The 17,276-nt window shown below is 42.3% G+C and overlaps 1 protein-coding gene across 1 annotated transcript in view; it reads right to left on the minus strand.

Annotated features, from left to right (window-relative positions):
- The window catches only part of hivep2a (HIVEP zinc finger 2a), an 80,369-nt gene that overhangs the window by 47,473 nt on the left and 15,620 nt on the right, over positions 1-17,276 (minus strand). The window contains exon 3 of the mRNA XM_061091417.1: positions 8,807-8,860. The gene's annotated coding sequence lies outside the window, so the exon portion shown is untranslated. The remainder of the gene's footprint in view (positions 1-8,806; positions 8,861-17,276) is intronic.

Here is a 17,276-nt window from a genome sequence, read left to right on the forward strand (position 1 = left end):
AGCTTATACCTGCAGCGAGAGAGAGAGATGAATGTAGAGAAAAATGGACGTCAAGGCGACACAGCCACCTGTCCTTGTGTGTGTGTGTGTGTGTCTGTGTGTGTGTGTGTGTGTGTGTGTGTGTGTGTGTGTGTTTGTTTCTGTGTGTGTGTGTGTTACAGACAGCGGAAGCTTGTGTTCAGTAATGTAGGTCAGATGGAAAGTTGGATACGTGTCAAAGAGGAAGAAGAAAACAAACGATGCAAAATGCAGATTTTGACAGCGACTGACGTTATATCAAATTATTAAATCGAAGAGAGTGTTTTAAAATCTTGATTAAAAATTGTACCCATCTATTCATTGTAAAAAACGTTTCTCGCCTTTTTCTTGTGAAAATCCTCTCACATTTATAAGAAAAGATAAAATTGTTGACACAGTCAAAGTACAACAAGACTTCACATCCAGACCTGACATGACAATCACTAGGAAAAGGTTTGATTAATCAGGTTTGTTTAAATTCCATCTAATTAAAACTTTCTGTGTAGTTTAGTCGAGCTTTACTGTCGCGTTACAGATGAAATCACACGTTAAAAAGAAATCTGATCACTGAAGTTATGCAGAAAATGAAATGAACTTCAACATTAGAAGATGCTCTTTGAGAAGTCTTCATAACAATCTTTAGAAACATGAAACTACTAATATGAACATTGATTATAACACACCTTGCTTCCTGGTGGCCGACGGCTTACGAGCTGATTTACATTCTGACACTGGTTCATTTGTAACTGACCGGACTTCACCTCAGTGACACAACAGTGCGGGGGGGGGGGGAAGTTTCTTCAGTGCATTGCAAACAGTATCGAAATGATTTGTTTGCATAATATGCAAAAACAGTAACAAACACTGAGCTGCTCTTTGGCAGAAAAGGAGGATTCATATAAAGTTTTAGAGTTTTGGACGTGAATCACATAAAACATAAAAACTAACTTTGCTTCACACGTGTCCAAACAATAAAAGGATTCATTCACAATTCTTCAGTGTGTTTTGTCCCGTCTGGTGAATAAATCTGTGAGTTATGGCCACATGATTTGTGACATCACACTGACCTTGACCTTTGACCTCCAGTCAAGACGGAGACAGAGAGATATTGTGTTGTTTATGTCTTTGTTGTCAGTTGTCGTTATTTGTGCATTAGCAGCAGCAGCTAATGAAGATAAAACACATGACATGTAATTCATCGCAGTCCAAAGGAATCCGGTTGTTTAGTCGCGTCTTCAGAGACGGACCGAGGACTGAGACATCACACAGCCCGTGCACGTAAACACACACACACACACACGCGTGCACACAGACACACACGTGCGCATACCAGGGGCAGAAGCAGCACACTTCACTGTCTGAGAATTTGTGAATGGAAAAATGGTTTAACACACTTGGCCGAGCAGCAGGACTTCCTACGCTTCTCTCAGGGACGACTGGAGGAACTGTCTCCGTCTGTCTCTCTGTCTACACGTCCTCTTCTCTGTCCTCTGTCCATCTGTCCGTCCACTCGTCTGTCAGACTCCTTGTTTCTCCATCAGTCTCATCTCTCCTCTCACTATTTGCCTGCAAGTCTGGATGTTTTTCTGTTTGTCTATTTTCTATTTCTCTCTCTGTCCGTCTTCCTCTCTGCTTATATTTCTGTCTCTGGATCTTTTTCCACATTTCTCAGACTTGTCCATCTGAGCGTTGACTTGTCTCTCTGCCTGCTTCAGATCTCCCTGACTTCCTCTCTCTGTGTCTGTCTGCATGACGGCCTGTCTCATGTGTGTGTCTGTGTGTCACTTTATTTGTCTTTTCCATCGACAGTGTGTTTACTGAAGTGTCTGTCAGTCTTTTTCCAGAGAACCACACAGACGGCTGCGTTTTTTCCACCGTCTCTTTCTCTCCGTCTGTCACAGAATCCACACTTCTACCAAAAGTCTTATGATAAAGCATAAAGATAAAAGGTCAGAGGTCATGGAAGATTGAATGACAAGAGGCAATTAAGGGGAGGGCAGTCAAGGAGAAAGTATAGTTTTCGAAATAAAAGTCTTTCTAAGGCTCAAAAGTGATGAGAGAGACAGAGTAGAAAGATGTGAGAAGAAAGACAGGAGAGGAAGGAAAGACTGGAGGAAAGGGGGGATGAGGTGAAGGAAAATAACTGAAAAAGAGAAGGAATCAAATGAAAATGCAAAAGTTAAGAAGAGCTGAAAGAAATTTTAAAAAAGAAGAATAAACAGCGTAAAAATCGGAAGAAAAACAAGACGAGAAAATGCTCCCAAGGTCGCTGTAATCGCAACTGTGTGTGTGTGTGTGTGTGTGTGTGTGTGTGTGTGTGTGTGTGTGTGTGTGTGTGTGTGTGTGTGCATGTGTAAACTAGAGTAACTTGTTATGCAAGGAAGGTCCCAGCAGCGAGGGAGACATGAAACATAAACACAAACACACACTCACACTGAGTTCAACCTGTTTTCCTGTAAATCACTTTGTGTGTGTGTGTGTGTGTGTGTATGTGTGTGTGTGTGAGTGTGTGTGAGTGTGTGTGTGTGTGTGTGTGTGTGTGTGTGTGTGTGTGTGTGTGTGTGTGTGTGTGTGTGTGTGTGTGTGTGTGTGTGTGGCAGCCCTCGGTTAATGGAGGGAACTGACACCACTGTGTGAGACAGTCAGCTGTCCAGTGTGTGTTTGTGAGTGTGTCCATTAACAACAGTGCCCAAGGAGAGATGGATAGATAGATAGATAGATAGATAGATAGATAGATAGATGGATGGATGGATGGATGGATGGATGGATGGATGGATGGATGGATGGATGGATGGATGGATGGATGGATGGATGGATGGATGGATGGATGGATGGATGGATGGATGGATGGATGGATGGATGGATAGATAGATAGATAGATAGATAGATAGATAGATAGATAGATAGATAGATAGATAGATAGATAGATAGATAGATAGATAGATAGATAGATAGATAGATAGATAGATAGATAGATAGATAGATAGATAGATAGATAGATAGATAGATAGATAGATAGATAGATAGATAGATAGATAGATAGATAGATAGATAGATAGATAAATAATGAAGTGGTCCATGTCTCTGTCACCCTTGTCACACAAACACACACACACACACACACAGGTACACACACGATTAACCACACACTGTCACTCACGGCTGCTGCATCGCCACGACAACAGCAGACGAGGACATCCCCCCTGCCTGGTTGCTAGATAGATAGATAGATAGATAGATAGATAGATAGATAGATAGATAGATAGATAGATAGATAGATAGATAGATAGATAGATAGATAGATAGATAGATAGATAGATAGATAGATAGATAGATAGATAGATAGATAGATAGATAGATAGATAGATAGATAGATAGATAGATAGATAGATAGATAGATAGATAGATAGATAGAGAGAGAGAGAGAGAGAGAGAGATAGATAGATAGATAGATAGATAGATAGATAGATAGATAGATAGATAGATAGATAGATAGATAGATAGATAGATAGATAGATAGATAGATAGATAGATAGATAGATAGATAGATAGATAGATAGATAGATAGATAGATAGATAGATAGATAGATAGATAGACAGACTGTGAACCAACCTGGCCAGCTCTCTCTCTCTCTGTCACCGAAAGCATGTCTCCGTTTTCTAACTCCCTTCTTCCATTACCACGGTAACAGACACACGGACCGGCCGACCCTCGCACACACACTTTCACACTCTCTGTGTTACTCTGTCACACACACACACACAGACACACACACAAACACACACACTCAAGTTTAAACTCCCATGATGTCCAGTCCGTCAGCAGCCTCCCATTCATCCACCCATCCGCTCCTCCGTCCGTCCTCCACTCTGTGTTTACATCTGAGTGTGCTCACTTGTTCACCAGGCAGACAGCCCTGTGTGTGTGTGAGTGTGTGTGTCTGACGGAAGGTGCTTGTGTGTGTGTGTGTGTGTGTGTGTGTGTGTAGCAGAGTGGGAGCCCTAGAGAAACACTCCTCTTGCCACAGGAGTAAAGCCCAGGCATGACGCAGAGCCAGAAATAGATGGAGGGGCCCCGGCTGGGGGGGAGGTGCCGGGACAACACACACGGCTCTTCTGCAAGGACTCACACACACACATACACAAACACACACTTATACTGTACATATATATATATATATATACTGTTTACACTACACATTTAAGGGGAAAACTTATAATTCACACGTGCACTGAGATGAGAGGAAGCAACAGTACTGCATGTTTTTGTAAATATATCATAGTTCACGGTTTTAATATCCTTTTAGAAAAATCTCACTTTACATATGACAACACAAATAATGGTAATATTCAAACTACACATATATGTACAGTAAAGGTGACAGGATGGATTTCCATGAAATTTGATTGCAGGATGTGGAGTCAGAGAAGAACCCAAAACATTTACTTTCATTGATTTCTATGAGTGTGTGTTAATTGATGCAGCTTGATTGTTGATATTGAATATTTTCCTTCAGTAAATTATCTTAATGCTTCTTCCACCTCTGAGCAGGAATATGATCACACAGGAGCAGGATTAATATATATATACAGACTTAGAAATGACCCCTGTGTCTATACACTTGCTGTGTGTGTGTGGATGTGTGTGTGTGTGTGTGTTTGCAAACCTCATTGCTATGCAGCTTGTGCCTGGTTAAACTCTGATGTACACACTATGTATTATGTATGTCCGTCCTCACATATACACAGTATTATGAATTATGTATATGTAGAGCCTGCAACTATAAATAGTTCCTCTACTGTTTAACTTCAGAAGAAAAAGTATTTTTATCGATGCTTTTGATTGGTGAATATTGACCGATATGAGTCTATATCAATGAAATACAGTCTTAAAGATTACAATCGATACAAGAGATGTGTATTTATATTAATTGTTGTTATTGTTGTATTTGGTTGTGTTTATGTTTTATTTTCCTATATAGTTATTTATAACAAACTTCTCAATTTGTTTCTGAAACACTTTTCCTCTTCTCTCTCCCAACAGATTCCAATAACTAAGAAGTCTGGAAAAAGAAGAAATAAAGTGTTCTGTCCTCGCAGAACATTAATAAATATGAACAATTTCACTCAGACTCATGGAAACTCGTCTTCTGTCAGTTTCTCAGTCAGCGTACGGTCATTTAGGGGTGGGGCTTTGACGAGAGGGCCAATCGGAGGAGGAGGGACATATCGTAAACTTTTCCAAGATTATAAAATCCTTAGATATCTTTATCAGCACAAATCCACATGTTTACGGATCAAATTATTTCATAAAGAAGTAAACAGCCGTTTGTAAACATTAAACAACAGACCTGTAGTTTTTTGAGGCGGTCAAATACATGTCTGTTCTCTCCTCAGCATTAACTGCAGCTCCAGAGCTTCTTGTGTTGACTGACACACGCACACACACACACACACACACACACACACACACACACACACACACACACACACGCACACACACACAAACACACACTGCTGGTTACGAAACAGCTGTTGAGTCGAAGGCTCTGCATGTATCGGAGCAGTGAGAGTGCAGCTTACATAAATACATGATCATATCTGGATTGCTCTCAGTCTGAAAATATATAATCCGCCTTGTTAGGATCACTCAGCATGAGGGCGGAGCGAGGGAGGAAAGAGAGGAGGAAGAGAGGGATGATGGAAGGAAGAAAAACTGTCAATGTGAACTGGATCCCGAGCCTGAAGCCCATCGTGGTTTTAACCAGATGAACCAGTGCTAACGCTCAGCAGCTGCAGCTCGGACAGCGCTTGATATCTAATGTTGTCGCGTCATGTTCACTTCACCTCAGCAGGAAAGTGAAAACTTAATATAATGTGAATGCAGAATAAACAATAATCTTTGAGGCATTTATGTACGGAAAAAAGATGCGTCCATTACTTTAAGAGTCTCAGGTGAACACGTCGAGTGTCGAGCTGCAGATTTGGATCCTGAGAGAGAAGCTCTGCATGGAGGACGTTTGTCTTTGTAGCTGCTACGAACCACTACACTCACTTCTCTTCTTCTTTGTTAATGGGGAATATTAATTTCCTGTAGTCCATCTTTACTGGATTAATATTTGATGATTAAATATGACTCGGAGCGTCTCTTCCTTGTCTCCAGCCGGGCTCCGTCTCAGTCTTTGTCTCTCTGCCGTTTTACTTTCTGTCTCTTTAAATGTGGTTTACTTCTTTGTCTTTTGTTTCTGTTTTTTACTTTTTTCTCTCTATGTATCAGTCTTTCTTCTTTAGTCCTATATCTTCCTCTCCGTTCCTTCATTGTTGTTCTTCCTTTCCTTGTTTATTGTAAATATTGATCTGTTTCTGTTTCACTCTTTAAATTCCTCTTTCTCAGTGTTTTGTTTTCTTTCTCCCTCTCATCCCTCTCGTTCAGTCTGGTGGTTCTTGACCAGGTCCTGAATCTTAGGTCCAGTTGTTCCCATGAGGGAGGGGCCTAACGTGGATCCAGACGGAAACGCCAACCAGCAACAGTTGTTTAAACACATTTGATATCCAGCAGCCAGTCACGGGTGGATTTAGCCAATGAGAAGTCAGCATGCTACTTTGTATAATTATGTGCAGCGCTATTTGAATCCCTATGTGGCTCATGCTTGCTAATGCCGTCATCCATAAAGTTTTTACCACCCACGCAGACAGTGAGACCTCATAGTTCCAGCTGTAGTTGTGCACCAACCTGCAAGTATCTCCCTCTCATGCACAAGTCTGAATTTTTGCGTGGGATCTAAATAAGTTCTTCGGAAGGTCGTCTTCCCACAGTTTTATAGTCTCAACACGTCGTTTCCTTCCCACTCGTTCTCCACAACATTCAAAACTAAAGTTTTCTGATTCTAGAGAAACCAGTCGCCAGTTATCTGACAAGCATCACAAGTACTTGTACGGACATTAATTTACATGCACGTACACATACCTGCATGCAAACAACCGAGAACGCCTGCGAGTGCCGACATGTGGAGCGCTACACACACACAGACATATAAAAACACATATTCGAACTCACACAGACACACACACCCACAGGCATAACAACATTTAGAATGCATGGCAACACACACACTTCATTGCATGCCTGCAACCTTACTCATAAAATAATGAACAAATGAACAAACAAACACACACACACACACACACACACACACACACACACACACACACACACACACACACACACACACACCTCTATAGACAACAGAGAGCAGCCGGTATCTTATGTGAAGCAGAGAAAATGCAAGAGTTGTTCTTTTCCACAGCAGAGTTTCCCTGCAGCAAAGCATCATGGGAAACAGCGTGCTATGAAAACGCCTGAGAGACCCTCGCACAAAAAACAAAAATTTAAATAGTTCAGATTTAGTTTTCTTCTTGGTGTTTTTGACAGCAACTGCAACTGTAGTTCATATTTTGTATCTTTTCAGCTGAACGTTGATTCACTAACTTCTGTTTGACACTGTTAAAATGTTTTATCAAAGTCAATAAAGCTTTGTTTGAGTGAATTGAGTGAGAGAAAGGGAGCGGGACCACTTTAGCCCCTAAGCCACGGGGGGGGGGGATCCAGTCGAGTGTTACGCAACCAAGCCATGCTAACACACACAGACACACAGGCCAGCTGTCCCTGACTCCAGCAGTGAAAACTATCTCTGCTTCCCCGTCTCTCTCTTCCTCTTCATCTGCCTCCGTGTCCTTGTCAAATCATTTATACAACATGGCCAAAAGTATGTGGACACACACCTGTCCCCTTTTCATGGTTTGGCATTGGCCCATTTAAATCAAGTAAAGAAACGGCAGCAGGAGTTTGTTGTGGAGGATAGAGAGCTCCGGCCTGAACCCGTCCACGACCTTTGGGATGAAGTGGAAGCGAGAGACAAACCTCGTCCCTCAACATCAGCGCAGGACGTCCCTGACGCTCTCGTGACTCAAATCCCTGAAGCCAGGTTCCAGAATCTGGCAGTAAAACTGAAACCAGAGGAGAAGACGCTGGTGCAGCCGCTGGTTCACGCTCACCGGTTTGGACAGACACATACGTGGTGTGTGTCCGCAGACTTTTGACCATATCTCATTTCCTTAAGTTGTTTCTCTCCTCAGTTCTTCCTCTATCCCTTCACCCTCTCTCCTCCTCCTCACCCATCACTTCACACCCACTCTCTTTCTCTCTCTCTCTCGCTCAGCATGTCACTCTACAGGGTGTCATGTTGCCCGAGGCACCTGTCGCCCCCTGGGGGTAATACACTCCGACTGAGACAAACACTTGACTCGACTTACTTGAAAAGGCGCTGCTTGTTATTAGAAGTCTTGCAGTGTATGTGGGGGGGGGCTTCCCACTTTTAACAACGGCAACACGCACACACAAACACACACAAACACGCACCCGTATGCCAGCAGCCTTCGCAGCATGGCCGAACGAAGACAAAGCACAATACCTCAAGTTCACCCTCATTAGAGACAATCCTGCCAGCCTCAAACACACACACACACACACACACACACACACACACACACACACATTCACACACTCAGAGCAGTAGCTGGCTGTGCAGGTACAGCTGACAACAGTGGCTGACGTCAGCTCTTTACCGTAAACCTCCCTCAGTGGAAAACACAGCAGAGCCAGCCTGATTACAAAAACTAGAGTGTTTACCCCAAACGTCTGTTCATTAAAATTAACGAGCCAAACCTCAAAACACAAAGGTTATGCCCGACACTAAGCACAGAAAATCAACACAATAATCCCACATACCTGATTCCTGGACCAGGGAAGGAACACCTGTGACATGGTCCCATACTCTGAGCCCTGAGGAGACAGAGAGCAGCAAATCAGGACAAACGTTTATGAGACCTGTGTTCATGCAGTATTTGTCTTTATGATTCTAATTTTGAAAAACTTGTCAGTTTTTAAATTGAGTGATTCCTATCCCATGAGCTTTTTGTAAGGTTGTGCTATTGTATAATGTCTCTGTGTTTTATTTTGCCCATATTCAAAGAAGGACTGTTATCTGTAGCTGGAGTAGAAAGTTTAATTTGCACATTTAGAAATATTTGTACATTAATGGCTCATTTTAAAAGATTCACATCTTGACCTTGGATGTGAGAGTTGTTGGTTGTTTTGTTTGCTTGAAATCACACAACTGTTCGTAACATAAGATCCATTGTAAAAAGCTTAACGACCAAGAGTACAGTCAACCTACACATACTGATCTCTACATCTTTGGACAATTAAGATTGACTTGAAAAGGCGCACCAGCTTCTTTTGGATTTAGTTTAACTACATTTATCGGGCTCATCACATGAAGCCTCACACGGGGCACCAACATAAATACTTTATGTAGCATTTTGGAAGATGTTCACATCTATTGGAGCAAATTTGAATGAATTCACGAGTCATCAGTCTCAGACTCTCCTATGCATTGATGAAGACATGAGATATGGCTCTTCTGATCCTCGGTGTGAAAGGCAGCAGTCGGGTCTGAAGGCACCAGGAGAGTTTCCTGAATAAAGAACTGTTTCTGCACTATGATGTGGTTAAGAACCAGATGGGAACATTTCATAAATGCCACGGTTATTTAAAGATGTTTGCAACTGAATAAAAACAACTCTTTCAAGGTGGATTGGAATTGGCCGGAGGTTAAATAAGATTTTCTTTTTGATAAGACGTTTAAAAGTGTCTGTAACACACTCCGACATCAGAGAACAGAATAATGGACCCGAGTATTAAAAACCTCTTTGAGTGTGTGAGAGTGAATTCTTTCTAGGGGGCGATTTGTAGGCCTCTGATAATAAGGAGAATGATACAGACTCAGAGAGATGGAGGTTAGCTGGGCACATGAGGACAGAAAGTCTATAGGATGAAAAGTTAGCCAACTCCTAAAGACCAGATAAGGATCATCCCTGGGTAGAATAACAGAGAATCTGGAAAGAATTAATTTATGCATATTTTACTCAATTTTTTTTATATTGTACACTCCATTACTAGACAGATGAGAAATATAATGCCTTTAAACACAAAAACAGTAAGTTATCTGCTGATTATACAACATTGATCTATTATTATCAGCAATAAGAGGCTCTAGATTAATTTTAGGTTGGACCTTGGTGACAGCCACCTGTCTCCCTCTCTATCTGTTTGTATTTCTGTCTGTCGGCTCAGCTGCTGGTCTCTGCGTGTCGTCCAGTTCAGGCTTGCCCCATGAAGCTAAAATTATTCGGGGCTGTCCCCACGGACAATCCAGCTATGTGTCCGCTTCAGGGAAGCAACTTTGGTCCCAGAGACATCAGGAGTATCCAGTTTAGTGATACCCTAGCAAACTACGCCAGCACACACACACACACACACAGCTACTAGGCCTGTGTCAGGGTTAAGGGGGCAGAGCCGTCAATCACAGCTGACTGAACCAAACTAACCGACCAGCCTAAACCTGCAAGTCTCTTTTACTGTTTCACGAGCCGACTACATGCTGAAAAATGGTGTGTCACATGACTGTTGGTTTCAAGTAACTTTACCCAACGTGAGAGTGTTAGTTGAGAATCCCAGTGAATGAGGATCCTCTCCAGCCCGGATCAGTTCCTGGAAGGATTTCTCAAAGTACCAGCCAATTTCTAATCTTTCCCAACACACCCTGGCATCAAACTCAGCACCACTTCCCTGATGCGTTTTCCAGCAAATTCTAGTAGAACTGCTTTTATCCATTTTAAAGAGGTAATTTGGGCGTCATGTGCGCCCGTTCATCATTCATGTGCCTTCGTCCACCTGCGAAAGAGACGAAGACCCGTGTGGAAATCAAGAAAAGAAGCTTTTTTCTCATTTGAATCTGTCTGGAGATCCAGGAGCAAGATTTACAACCTGGACGGAGCTGCTCTATTATACCAGGGTAATGACATATTGGTCAGGAGTGTGCAGACGGGATGGTTACGGTCCAACACCGAACTTGGCTCTGCCCAGAATGAAATAAATACACCTGACAACTACTTCTAAGCTGAGTTATTGATACCAGTCTGGTGCCATCACACCTGCAAATAGACCAATGTTCAAATCTACGCTCACCAACTATATTTGGCAACTCACGCTGCAAAGAATGTCTCGAAATTACTGTACTTTAAGAAGTGGAACAGCAGGAAACTTGGTCTAGAACCAAGAAGAACAAATCTTTGAAATGTGAGTTTCAAAGAAGCTGATTGGATGAAGCCTGTTTTGTGTTTATGCTAATTTACAGTGCTCATTCCACAGAAAACACAAAGACAGGAGAGTGGAACCCATCGTCTCATAAACTCTGAGGAAGAAAGTAAATATCTACATCTGTGTTTTAATAACTCTTTGAGGTAACCAGGATTGACTTTGCGCTGCCACTATGTAACTCTGTAACTCTGTTGTAACGATAAAAACACTAATCAATGATCTAAATAAGCTTCATTAATCCAATTAGACTGGATGCATACTCTCCCTTTAGAGCCGGAAGAGACGCAAACATCCGCAATGTCATCATTTCCAGAACATGTGACTAATGCAATACATCGTGATTTGCTGAAAAACTTATTGGAAAAGAATAAGAATGAAAAATATGGATCATTTCTTTATTTTGTGTACCAGAAATGTATGTAGAAATTAAAATGTTGTTAAACGTTGTTAAAGTTCTGTCGGCTCTTCAGAAAAGCTTCATGTTTTAAGTGATTGTGTTCAAACGATGCTGAGGTTTAACAGCGAGTTCTCATTATCTGGTCCTAATGTGTTACGGGAAGATAAAAACGTAAAGATTATCATCAGTGTTATGAGCTGGAAAACATGGAAATCTGCAGCAGAACCACAGTCGATGCAAAACTTCTCTCAAAATCAAACATTCAGTCGTAACTGCAGCTCTGATCAAATCTAAAATGAAACAACTTCCTGATTTGATTGTTGTTTTTATATTGTGTTTCACAAAATGATGCATCTAAAGATCAGGTTGAGAATCATTGAGTTGAGGAACCCCCTCCCCCCCCGAGCCGACAGGAGGAGGAGCTGCCAGCCCGGCTCGGTGTGTGTCAGTCAGCCGGCGCTTCGTTAACTAATTAGTGAGCTCGTTTATCTCATTAGGCTCTGATTGATCTGCCAGCTGATGGACTGGCAGCCCAGCGCCTGTGTGTGTCTGTTGTGCGTCAGACGGAGCCAGCTAATCGATATTAACAACGCAGGGAAGAGTTTAACTGTTACACAACCTCATTATCTGGCAGTGACTGTGCAAGGGGGGGGGGGGGGGATTCCAGCGTTACACCAATGTCAGCAGAAGGGCAGCGTTTCCTGTTAGCGTTAGGATATTAGCTCAGTTAGCACTAAGAGCTGGTCATCGGGTGATAACTGATGGTCAGGGCACGGCTGGATTCACACAACGTTTAACTGTCACACACAGTCACATAGACACACACACACACACACACACACACACACACACACACACACACACACACTGTATCAAAATGAGTGTGGACATACACAATTGATGACTTGTGTATTGCTCATAGTGCTCATAAAGTCATCTGTACTGGGATTATTGTGTTAGTTAGATTAGAGTAAATGAATTAATGAGCCCAATTAAACCCCAAAAAGAGAATTGATTCATCATTTAAATCATTACTTAATATAAATGAATAAAAATTTGATGGATCCAGCTTCTCAAATCTGAGAATTAACCCAACAAGTGACAAATTTAGTCTCATTTTGGGATCATTAACACACTTTTCTTTTAATCCTTCCACGTTAACATGGATATAAAATAATACACTGACTTTTTTTTCTGCCTTCGTTTTCCCTTAATGAATTTCCTCTGTGAATTGACATTTTCCATCATCTATGAACGGAACCTTCGGCTAAATCTGACTTTCCATTGTTTTAATTTGTTGTTGCATTCACTCATTTTTTCCCTACGTTGTTTTTGTAGCTCTTATTTTTTCCATGAAATTAAGAGAAGGAAAAAACAATTGAATAAAGGAGTCGCAGTCAGCAGATGAGTCAGACTTCGCTTCCCGACAAAAACAAATCAGAACAGGTTGTTTACCATCAGGACGCCGACTCGCAGGAAAACTTAAAGCATGACGGGAAAGCTTCATTAAAGCAGCGTGGGAAATCTGTTGTTGTTGTTTTTAATTTAGTCTTTATTTCTCTGAGGGGGAATTCCACACATTCCCACCTGGGAGCTGCCCCACATCTCCACCACAGGCTGGGATCTGACCCAGGGACCTCGAGGACAACAAGTCTGTCATCTCTGCCCTTTACAGAGCGGTGAATAAATACATTAAACAGCTCAGCTTCCCCTTATCTAACTGGAGAACCAGAACTCCTCTTCTGCTCTGAGGAACCTTTCACACCTGATGTTTAGCTTCACACTGACCTGAAGAGTCTGAAGCTCTGAAACAAACCAAAATCACATGTTCCAAACAACTCGCTGTAGCTCAGCAACTCAGCAGAAAGTTTTACATCTAAAATTGAACGTCCTTCCCCGCTCCGCTATGGCGCCGTGCCCTGAGCGTGCACACTCCTGATGCCGTGCACACTCCTGATGCCGTGCACACTCCTGATGCCGTGCACCGATGAGGCCGATCCAGGTAAACACCATTACCCTTCACTATTAAATCTGTTTTGATTAGGGAGGAGCACAAGGAGCTTAAGGGGAAGTAGACAGTTTTAACAAGTATAAGACTTTATATCAGAAGGATGTTTTCTGGATTCAGTATTTGTGCACACACACACACACACACAAACACACACACACACACACACACACACACACACACGCACACGCACACACACACACACACACACACACACACACACACACGCACAGTGTAGTTTTGACTGCTCGTTCACCTTTAGATTTCCATGTGATGCAACAGCTTAGGGAGGAGGGCATGGAGAGGCTAACTGTACAAATCTGGCTCCCCTCCTCTACACACACAAACACACAAACACACACACACACACACACACACACACACACACACATAGAGCTGTCTGCATCACCACTGCACCATCCAGGATCAAATATGCATCAAATTATATAAGAGAGACTCTTATGTAACAGACTCGATTCCCTCCTCTAGCCCAGTGTGTGTTCGGCATGTGCGTGTGTGTGTGTCAGTGTGTGTTTGTGTGTGTGTGAGTGTGTTTCACGCTGAGGTCTGTGGCTAATGAAGCCATCTTTGCAGGGGTAAAACACAGAAACAGAGGGAGAGGAGGAGGAGGAAGAGGAGAAGAGCCAAATATAACTCCTCTGGTCCTGAGAGGCATCTGAGAGGAGACGAGGAGAGGAAACGAGGGTAGAGGAGACGAGGGTAGAGGAGACGAGGAGACGAGAGGACACGAGACGAGAGGAGGAGGAATGAGAAGATGAGATAAGGAGAGAAGAGGAAACCAGAGGTGATATGAGGAGAGATGAGATTCAGTCACATTCAAAAGTTCAACTCTCTCTCTCTCTCTCTCTTTCTCTCTTTCTCTCTTACAAACACACACACACACACACACACACACACCCTGCCCAAACAAACCCACACCCAACATAAACACAACACACACAGCTCTGCCACCACACAGCCGCCTCTCAGCCCGACACTGGGATCCACAAACCGAAGGGAAACCTTTAATGGCCTGAGGTCGGCTGAGAGAGAGATGGAGAGAAATTACAGAGTTGGGTTTGGTGAGCAGGGAGAAAACCAACCGGGAGTGTGAGTGGGTTCATGTGCAGCGGGTCTGACTCTGTGTGTGAATGTGTGTCTTTGTGTGTGAACATGTGCATGAACAAAGCGTGTGCTGCGTGTGCTTCACCTGCGAGTGTGTGTGTGCAGAGGTCTCGTTTTTCCAAAGCAACACGTTGAACCTTTTACCTTCAACGTTCTGACTCATCAAAACAGGAAATCACTGCTGACATGATAAAAAAACACAAAAGGTAAGAAAAGAGGCGACTTTTTGGTTTGTGAGCTGCGGTTTTGAACATTTCGACAGTTTGTCCAGCGCCATCTTGTGTTTTCTTAAAGCAGAAGTAACCATATAAGGAGGAGCAGGAGGTGGAGCCGGACTTATATGGATTTTTGGGAGCAGATATATAAAATCGCAATTGCAATTTCTTACAGCAATCAGATTCCTAAATTCTGAATAAACACAAATATTTAGACAGACTTACTTGTTTTAATTAAACTGCTTCGAGAAAGCAAGTTCATTTCCATTTTTTAGTTAAAGCAAATTACCAAATTGAAGTAAATACATCAACAATAAGATCTTAAGCAAACACAACTTAATAATATTATTTATTTACCATTTTATTTAAGACAGTGTTACTGTTTTTAGGTTGAAATTTTACCAAATTTAGTAAATACAACTAAGTTCTAGGTAAAAGTAGATATAAAATTGTTTGATAGACAGAATTCTGCAAAAACTACAGGACATATTTCCATGAAACATGAAGAACTCCAGAGATTTTGGTTTGGAGCTCCAAGTTTACAGTGTGGCACAAGCCAAAGTATTTTCCACGGCTCAGTTGAAACTCATCTAAACTTCTATATCACTAAGAAATTTGTCAACATGCTAAGAAAATTATCATCTTGAAGCCATTTCTGACTCGTTTTAAATTAATTTAAGCTGCTAATTGCCGCTAATTTGCATTTCTACCTGCTGGCCGTTGGCATTTTACAAATTGGTTTGCAATTCTGTCCACAAAACCATAAGTGGACTCATAATGTGCTTCACTTTCATGCCAGCGATCACGATTTTGGAAGGGACATCTCCTTATTTACATTTTTAGACTTATCTGAATATATTTGCATAGATATTTCTGGCCCTCAGCTGAACGCTGCCGGCTTTTAAACATCCAGTGGGAATTAGATCCACGGAGCAAATTGTACTGACGACATTAAGACTAACGAGAGAACACACAGGCAGACGGCTGACAGCTGCTTCTGATCCTCCTTCAGTTAACACACAGGTCTGATATCAGCCAGTCGTCAGACAAATCCTGTCACTGACACCAGTGTAGTGTGTGTGTGTGTCTGTGTGTGTGTGTCACAGCACGAAAACACACATCACATACAAGTACGCTCACAACAAACAGGGAATATATTTAATTTCTCCTCGTTCTTCATCAGTTAAACGACTGAAAAGTGAAAAGAGACCACAGCTGACAGCCGGGGGGAAAAGGAGGATCTGTTTTGAATTTTTGGATTTTATTTTGGTGCACGGGGATGAAAGAGGAGATGAGGAGAGGAGGGGGGGAGATGACACAGGAGAGGGAAGGAGGAGAAGAAGAAAGGATGAAACGGGGGAGTGGATGAGGAGATTGGAAAGAGGGAGACAGGGGGAGGAAGTTGAGAAATGTGAGGACGGCGGAGGAAGAGTTGGGAGGAGGACCGAGAAGAGGATAGAGGGATATATAGATGAGCAAGGGGGAGAGAGGAGGGCGAGAGAAGGGAGGAGAGAAGGAAGAAAGGAGAGGGTGCATGGGAGGTAACAAACGGAGATATAGAGGAGTGGAGGAGAAATGTAAGACGAGACAAAAATAGAGGAGAGAAACGAGAAGAAGAAATGAAGAGATGAGAGGGAGGGTGGCAGATTGAGAGGAGAGAAGAGAGGAGAGAAGAGAGGGAGGAGGAGTGATGAAAAGGAGAAGAAGAAGAAGAAGAAGAAGAAGAAGAAGAAGAAGAAGAAGAAGAAGAAGAAGAAGAAGAAGAAGAAGAAGAAGAAGAAGAAGAAGAAGAAGAAGAAGAAGAAGAAGAAGAAGAAGAAGAAGAAGAAAGAAAAGAGTGGAGAGGAGGAGGAGAAGAAGGGAGAGGAGCACATCAGAGAGGAGACAAACAGGGAGGAGACGAGAACAGAGAGGAGAGAGGGATGAGAGAGAGGAGAGGATTGAATCCAGAGACAGAGCTTTGAAGAAGAGGAGGAAGAGGGAGGCATGGATGGAGGGATGGGAAAAAAGGAGAGCAACACTGAGATGAAAGAAAGAGGGGAAAAGTTTAACTCTGACATGTGAGGATCAGAAGAAGGAGAAAAGAGAGGGAGGCCTCAAATGAAATTTACATTTCTGCAACGACCTCCGTCACAAAAAAAAGAAAATGGTGGAAAAACATCAGTTTATCATCTTTTTGTAAAAAGAGGAAGAATTTAAAAGGCTCAGTTCTTAACTCACGGAAACATTGGGAACAAACCAGAGAACTGATTCAAAGTCTGGGTGTCGCTGTGATTTGAAATATAGAATTTA

This window comes from Limanda limanda, chromosome 18 (genome assembly GCF_963576545.1).
Source record: "Limanda limanda chromosome 18, fLimLim1.1, whole genome shotgun sequence".
NCBI lineage: Eukaryota > Metazoa > Chordata > Actinopteri > Pleuronectiformes > Pleuronectidae > Limanda > Limanda limanda.